Below are 9,325 nucleotides of genomic sequence, written 5' to 3'. Positions count from 1 at the left end.
GAATACACTGAGAAAATTTGAACCTTAAAAACTGAGGCGCCCTGTATATCCGTGCAATGAGAGAGAGCCGCGCAGGGAGCGGACACTTTTGAATCGTAGCGCAGGATCGTACGGCTGCGAAATGAATTTGCCGGCCCCTAAAACCAATGATCCAGTTTTAGTTTTTCATACGGACGCTAAACGAAGTTTTACGGATCAAGCGGGGCCAATAAAACACCACGGCGGTGCAATTTATCGAGGCCGCCGGGTATCCCCGAGCCCGTCTGAATATTCCCGGAATTAAATTTTTAAGTAACAGATAGTTTCATTGTTTCCGCGACTAAATTTATCCTCTTGTTTGGATGGGAACGAGAACGCCGGTATGTAATTAATTAAATAACACGGTGACAGAGGTGAGGAGGGTGGGGAGGAGGGCGGTGTGGGGAGGGAAAAAAAAGGCATAAAACTGCTGGCGTCGCGATTGAACGGACCCGGTTCAATTCCGGCAAATTAAGTTTTACCTTCGAAACTAAAATGAAATAAACTTTAATTTCGGAATTCGTATAAAACTTGTCAAATAAATCGGCGGCGCTTTGTGTTCCGGGTCGAAAAAAAAAAATAGAAATTCAGCGGGATTTATTCGACTAGAACTGGATCTTCTTGTCTTTCGAACGGGTTTCGATGTTGGTCCCTACCTATTTCGATTAGCCCCTCCCACTTTGCGATTGGCTCCTCCCATTCTAAGGCTGCTCTTACATAATTTTGACATTACCTTCGGAATTGTTCACTCTCATTTTTCGGCTTAACTCTTCCCCTTTTATATCATCCCCCCTCCCTTTGGGACTGGTCTCTTCTTCTTTTCGATTTGACTCCTCCCCATTTCTGTTAATCCCTCCCTCTGCGCCATTGTCCATTCCCATTTTTTGATTAGCCCCGCCTCCTTTTGTACTATCGTTTTGCATATATTTTTTATTATTTACATATACATATCTATATATATATTTTATGAACGAGGAGGGTCTACAAATTATACCCAGATTTCCATAGAAATGGTTATTCTCGATTCGCGGGCCGCCCCATCCCGGCACGCTCGATTTCCCGAGCCAATAATTCACTGACGCGCTTAAGGCTCTAAGCCTCCGTAAACGTATTTTCCCCGGCCGATATGTCGCCGAATAATTTTCTTGTGGCCCCGCGCCGCGCGCCGTGTCCCGGCGCACCGGAGACGTTGAATATTCCTGTCCGCCTTATCGCCAGGTAACCAAGGGGAAGAGAGCTCACGGTTGTCACGCGGGGGCCCGCCCCCGCCCGCCGCGCGGAAAAATAACGAAGCGGCTTATCGGCGGCGCGCGCTCGCGCGATCGCGCGGAAAATTACACGTTCGGGGCACGGAGCGCGTTATTGTGCCGCGGCGGGATTTAACGCCTCCGCCCGTCCGGGCAGGGAACGTGCGGAAGCGATCCGAGCGATTAGAAAAAGATCCCTCCCCAGGCCGAATAATCATTTCTCCTTTGTCGCGGTGATCCTTCATTTCCCGCCCCTAATTGCACGCTGTCATCCGGCGCGTACGTTTCCCAGCGATAAAGAGCATTTTAGCCGGCGGCGTCGAGTCGTCCCGCAGTCGATCAAACATGCCAACTAGTAATTATCCTGCTACCTGCGTAATTCAGTTAATCCAGGCGGATAGAAGGCGCGATAAAATAGCTCCAGGAATTTCTGCTTGTTTCGAGGAGTATTTATTTATTCGTGCAGACATATTGACCTAATTGATGTACATGTTCTGTCCGTTGCCGTAAAGTCACGATTTCTATCAGGGGGATAAGCAGGTAACTGTGTGTTCTGCTTCACAAGCACACCTGCAGTCCTCACTCGTTTATGACCTACAGAAATCCACTTCCGTAGTTGAATGAAGAGATCAATAAACTAATCGATGCGAAGTGCGAAAGTGATTTTAACTTTACTAATAATAATAATAAAAAGCTCGTAAAGAAAATAAAATGGAAGGGACTAGAAGAAGGCCACGGGTTCATGACGCGGCGATAAATGTGTTGAATATTCTACCGTAAATTTTTAATACAATTTTTAATACAATTTCTTTGCTTATTTTTAGAAGGCATAGTTTTCGAAATACGTTTATGGGATTCCACGTGCGAACTCCTAAAATTAACGAAGTTTTGTATTAAATATATTTATTAATTCTACACTATTATTGTTGTCATCTTTACTATTATTATTATTATTATTACTTTATTTTCATTTTTGTCATTATGTCGTATTAAACATTGTTATTATATTATTATCATCGACATATACATATCCAGTCAATTGGCACCAATTACATCGATTTGAAACATTTTAGCTTCACTAAATTCTTTCCGGTACTCCCTAGATCTTTGATTCGACGCGCCAAAGGATTATCAAGGCGCACGGCATGGTTTTTGAAGTAGAACATCCTTCGAATGGCTCAAAGATATCCGGCAGGATTCTTTCGAGTCCGACTAAAGCAAACGTTCCCATCATTTACTCTTCAAATCTTGCTAATGGCTAAAACGACCCAGTTTCTTCGGGCAGGTCCGATGAAAAAAGGATCCCACCTTTGACGGATAAACCGTAGATCACGGGCGCGGGAGCGACAACGCTTAATGACTTTACATATTTGACTATCGCGTGCTCTTTGATCCCCTTCGCCGTCAACATTTAAATCCCAAACGCCGGGAAACTTTAAACATACGAGGCTAACCAACCGTCGCTAAAACAAACCGCCTCGATTTAGAAACGACGAATCCCATTCGCGATATCGTGAAATCCACGGTAGTGAACCTGAAGGAAAAGCGATGCGTTCCGAGCGATAATTTCCGGTCGACCTTAACCCTTTGGGGTCCGCGCTGTATTCGCAGGTTCGTCCCACCGGTATGGACAGCCTATTACTTCGGAATTTGCCCAATCCTTAATTTTGATGATTTCATTATGAAAGGTATTCATTTTCTATTTGTCACTATTGTTCCAGTTATATAACATTGTTTATTAAGTAACTTTCGTCCAAGTATGATGTTAATATAGAATCTATCAGTGAACATACGGTATCCTACAGCTTCGGGCATTGACTGCTGTAGATTAGTATATTATAGGTATAAAGCAATCCGGCTTTATATACCTTTATAACTATATTATTATATTATAAGTATATATTAATTTGACGTATTAGTAGAGATAGATATACGGCATAGAAAATTTCGAAATTCGAAGGCGTGGAAGAAAATCAATTTTGACGAATATTCGTCTCACTAAATGGATAATTGTAAGTACGTCTAACAGGCGATAAATCCATCAGATTTCCAAATTGTTTTATGTGAAATTGAAAATGCGTCAAATTGACGCGCTTCATAAACCTAGTGTTAAGCCCGGGGGAACATGATTTGATAAATATAAACGAAAATATCATTGATTTTCTCAATGCTTGTGGCTTTTCAGCATGTGATTTTATAAATGCTTAAGCTTTCGCGATCGATAGAATTTTCTGATTTTTTATAGGCGCCTCTCCGAACGGTGGACTAAAATAGATCGTACAACATCCGAAATTAGTCGAAAGGTTAAAGTGGCAATCGGAACAATACCGTCAAAATAAATTAATTTAGATAATGGACCGGAAACGACGAAGCGTGGATTTGGCACAGCTGTTCCTATTTTCATCGCCTGAAATATTAAATTTCGAGACTAATGTTATGCATGTACGAGTGACAAGAAAATCAACTTTCCTTCTGAAATTTTCACGATCTTATCGTACGAAAATGTGAACGCCAATCTTAAGAGCCAAATGAAACATTTATTCGAGGATTTAATAATAAAATACCGAATTGTATTCTTCAGAGAAGATTGTATTACTTTAAGGTGGTGGAAAATAATTCATTGACATTTTTAATTGATCGGATTTTAGCAGATTACCGAACACGAATTCTCGGTTTATTCGATGCATGTGAACTCACATTTATTGGCGCAATTCTGATAGTCGACGCGTTTTCTTTTACGAAAGTATAGCACCGTCGATGCGAGCCGATTTAACATACAATTTCAACCTAATCTATCCTGTCTCAAAGTAAATACATGCAGCTTTTATTTAAGCTAAATCTCATGGAAATTGCTCCACGGGATAGTATTTTTAAATCCATCTAAACATTTCCTAATAAATCTGGAATATACTATGACGTCAGAGTTCGCTTCCTTTTATTTTCTCAAAATAATTTCATCTTCTCTATCGCAATCTAACCTACTCTGTCATAATGTAGACATTACCATCTTTCATTTAAGCTGAACTGCATAGAAATAACTTTACGAGAACACATTGAATTAAATCTTGTAAAAGCTCATGACGTCAGAGTTCGCTTCCTTTTATTTTCTCAAAATGATTTCATCTTCCCTATCGCAATCTAACCTACTCTGCCATAAAGTAGACATTGCCAGCTTTCATTTAAGCTAAGCTGAGGTCAGACGTCGATACCTTTTATTTTCTCAAACTGATGTCGTCGCTTTCGCAATCGATATCGCAATATAATCTACCCTGTCATAAAGTAAATTCTAGCAGAATAGGACATTGCAATGTTGATTGTAATGACATGTCATGAATGCTTTAGGAATATTACTTCGATCGCCCGTTGAAAGGCATTTACAACGGGAACTAACAGTAACAAGTAGAACCAGTCGACCATAGGTTAGACCGCGTTGAATTTTGCGTCCGGGTGAAATAAACTGGTACAGAAACGTATCTAGAACACTGCTGGACGTATGCGACAAGTAGAATGAGCGAGCCGCGTACAGACATAGTTAATTTAATTCCCCAAGTAGAACGAGTCGGCCGCAAGTCAGACTCGCTGAAATTTTCTTCTAAAAATTAAATTTTCTTTGTATTAACGGCGGTATAACATTTTTAGTATACACGTGTTAAAGGAATTCTACATCGTTAAAGTCGCCCGTCACGTAGATAAGCTTTTTAACCCTTAATGGGCGCGAGTCACCTCTTACTTGACTTTGTACACGAGACACGAGTATCCGACGTCCGATAAGTGTTAATAAAAATGTCACGACGTTAATGCGTCAATTAAAAATAAAATTTGAAAATAAATTTAGTAATGGAAAATAAATTTAGTAATCGAAAATAAATTTAGTAATCGAAAATAAATTTAGCAATAAGAAATAAATTTGGCAGTAGAAAATAAAATTGGCAACAGAAAATATATGTAAAACTGCGTCCACCAAATTTTGCCAGAAACGCATCGCGTCCGCAACTTTAAAAACTGATAAAAAAAAAAGATATTTGAACGCGGTACGATTGTGGGGATCCCGAGGACCAATCGTGGCTCGCTTCGAGTGGCTCCTTATCCTTGCCAGCGTTCGCGGCAATTGTTTCGTAATGCGAACCAGGGATCGGGGTTTACGCGGTCCCCGGATAAATCTCACCGAAGGGCGTCCTCTTGTCTCGATTATCTCCTCCGGGGGTTCCATGTGACTTCCGGCGTGTTCCGGGCGAGATAAAATTAAAAGGCTAGATCGCGATCTCTTCATTTCGTCCTGCGGTGTTCCGGTGCCTTTAAAACGGAATTGAGGCTTGTTTAGTCGGACGTTATCGCGTTACCGCTCGCTCGTCCATCGGAGATGAAAATTAAACGCTTCGTTATTGTGTTATTCATTCCGCGCGGAGTCTCTGAGATGCATTATAGCCAGAATTATTTATTTCCTTTGTTGACGTTCTTTTTAGGGTTTCGCGTCGTCGGTAATCCTACAAAATTTTGGAACGAAGTCCTTAAGAAAATTCTGAACATTGTCTGAAACATGCTAGAATGTTTCATATTTATATATTTTTCTGAAGGAAATCAAAATATAAAACGTGCCTCTACCTGACCCCGCTATAGCTAAATGTTAAACAAATACTCAACCATCGCTTTTAGCCGGAAAATCTCTCGCGAGTTAATTATCACCTGTAACTCCGTCAGTTTTCGATCAGATTAATTAAAAAAATTCCGATCACCGTCTTTTTAACAAGCCCGGAACATATCTGTAGAATGTGAAGCTCATAGAGCCGGCGCGGGGTTTCCCTTGAATAAATTCGCAGAAAATGGCCGTCGACCAGAAAACAGCGAGCGGCGAGTTAATTCGGTTGTAGTTCCAGCAGGACGGGTTTCTTTAAACCGGCGAATTTTCGTGGGGCGGGAATTTTCGAAACACAAAATTCCTTTTCCCGGCGCCCTTAATTTCCACGGGCTTTATACACCCCCGGAATCCCCTCAATTAATTCTCGGAGAGCGGTACGGCTCGGATATCGTAGTTCTCGCGGGGGCGGCGGCGTTATCTCGCGGCAAACGCTGGGGGGATGCGGGCGCGCGCGATCCGGGAATTGTCATCTTATCGTGGACCCGGTAATCGGCGGCTCCCTGGCAGATGCAACCCCTTGGCGAGAGTCCTTCGAACCGGCAGCCCGGCGTGCTCCTTAATCAAGGAGTCCGGAGAGAGCTCCTCCTGGCAGCGTTTTCCGCGCTCTTTACAAGAATCGCCGCCGCCCTCTCCCCCCCTACGTCGACCATCCCCGCGCCGGCCCGACACGGCAGGGCCCCGGAACGTCACTGGCTGCCTTTTAATCAATGCCGGACCTCCGGCTCCGCTTGAATTATTCAACCCAGACCCGGTTGTTCGAGGGTCACGGAATATTCTCCCAACTCACCCTCGAACCTCGTTCTCCGTTGGAGGTCACGGATTTTAACCCTTGGACGGCGACGCTCGACGAACGGCCAGCTCATTTTTACCCCGGGATGCAGTTTCTTAGACACTCGTTAGCTAATCGCGTTATTAACATTGTAGAAATATTCTTTTTCGATGGTTTCTGTCCGTGGATATCAAAATTGAAATTATGCGATACAGTGAAATTGTGCAAATAGAGGGATTATTGGATAGCGAAGAGGAAAATTTCCGGAATTTGCGTTTCAAAAGAAATAGGGCGCATGTCCTTTTAAATTCAGAAAATGATATAAAATTCAGCTGATCCCGGAGTGCTACTATTTTTCATGATACAGATAATATTTTACTTATCGCCAAAAAACTTATAAAATACCGTATCATTTTGACGCAGATATTTTCATATCGATACACCTGTATGACAATATTCCTTTAAAAACAAATTGCTTATTCTACAAAATTTTTATTTTTTATTTTTTATGCGTGCCAATGTTATTATGCATGCATTGTCAATGTTAAGTTTAAAGTACGCGCCGTGAGAATTCACTGCAGAATATACGCAAACAAATAATATTATTCCAATGTAGTAGAGCTCAGTGAACATAAATTTCTCAGAAGTGCGCGAACTCTCGGAAGTAACGAAAGGTTTCGCCGTTCGCGTCGCGAATGAATTCGTGCCGTATGGCACGGCGATGGTATAGCATAAGCAGCGAATGGTCCTGGCAACGAATCCTTGCTTCGTGGAACACCGGCGCCCCGATCGGACGCGGTGTTCGGCCAATTAATCGTCGCGGAATTTAATATAAGAGGGTGGCGGGAATTTCACGACGGGCCCCGTTAAGTCGGACAGTTTTAACAACCATGCATAAACATTCTCAGCACAGAGAATGGGGAGAGAGAAAGGAAGAGAGAAAGGGAGAGAGAGAGAGAACCGGATGGCACGCCATTAATGACCGCGAAGGCGGCGCGTTTATGGTGATCTTGAATTACACTCGGCGTCTTAATTGAACCCAACTTTAATTACGATTTACGCGCGCGCGAAGTTCCGGGCCCGGCGAGGTAGTTTCTCTTGTCGAATAAAGTCGTAAGCAAATTATGCCGCGATTTACAGCCAAACTTTTCGACGTCGGCCGCTCGCGGAATCGTTTTCTCGAGTCGTCAAACAGGATACGGCGCCGTCGAGGGGGATCTTATGGGGTCGTCGCGTCCCCGGCGTTTCCCCACGAGATTCGACGCCGTCGGACGGGGATCGAACGCATCGTCCCCCCGTGAATCTTCCACGGTTAAGAGCAGGTTAAGTGGAACCGGTCGGTTTATGGTCAGACAAATCGAGAAATACGCCAGCCACGGGAATATGCCGGGTTAATGGGCGTCCCCCCGCCCCTCCCGGAACACCGGGCTCGCAACAAGTCAGCCGGCCGAGTATTACCCCCATTAATCCAATCAGTAGTATCAGACAGTCGTGGAATGGACAAGCGTAATCGTATGATCCTTCACCCGGCAAGTTGAATTAGTCCGTTTGTGACTTGATAAACGGCGGCCTGTCGCTAATATGTACAAACCGGCATTAATAAACAAGTGGGCTCGGTGCGCCGTAGATCAGACATTCTGCGGCCCAGAATATCAAACGCGAAGGAAATTGAATTATGATGACAGCCGGCCGCGCTCGGTCGTTGCCGCCATCGATCGAAAAATCTGTCCGGCGTTCGAACAACTGTTACGAACGAATTTTTGTTACCGGCAAAAATTCTGTTGACAATAAGGACCGGAAAGAACGTCGATTCGACTTGTGACGAGATTGCGTTGGAAACCGTTTATTATGATCACCATGGATTATTACCTGTACACTACATTATGATTAATATATTTATATATAATGTATAATGATATATTACATTATAATTAACGAGGAACGCGAGGTGACGGACAATATGGGCTTGGAAATGTTCGAGAATGCCTCGACGACGGAATTATGTCGCGATTATGTCAAAGTTATGTCACTATTTCTACCAATAGTTACTTAATTTTGTGGTTCCTGCTTTTTACTTGATTATGTCAAAGTTATGTCACTATTTCCACCAATAATTGTGTTTTCTTCTGGTCCCGGCTTTTTACAACTTGATCTTGTATTCCACAAGTAAACAAGGACCATAAAAAACTTCATTTGACATCTTCATTAGTTACTATTTGTTTGAATTGTTCTAATTATTTTTTACAAAATTATTAACCCTTCCGGTGCCGCGCGAGAACAGGTGCCCATGTGAAATGCACACTTATCGCAAGTGTAACGGACGGCGATATATCGTTATTCGGCACTAAAAGGGTTAAATCTATTTCGCAAGAAAAGGACAATGCTGTTTAAAGGTGCGAGCAAGTGTGTCCAGACAGCCACTGGTCAGACGTCGGATCTCGAAATTACAAAACGATTGCACGCGTAAAGAACAAGGTCTGATTAAACGAGAACGCTTGCGAGCGCGCCGACGATTCAAGTAGAATAGGTCCGACCATGGTAAGACAATAAGCCCGCGAGCTACAAAGCGGATTGAGAAGGGAGGCCCCGGCCATTTCTCGCAACGACTCGTCGGCAGTATCGTTAGAAAGAAGCGTATCCCGCGATTCCGGTGGA

Source organism: Augochlora pura, chromosome 6 (genome assembly GCF_028453695.1).
Source record: "Augochlora pura isolate Apur16 chromosome 6, APUR_v2.2.1, whole genome shotgun sequence".
Classification (NCBI taxonomy): domain Eukaryota; kingdom Metazoa; phylum Arthropoda; class Insecta; order Hymenoptera; family Halictidae; genus Augochlora; species Augochlora pura.
Note: the sequence above shows the minus strand (reverse complement) of the source record.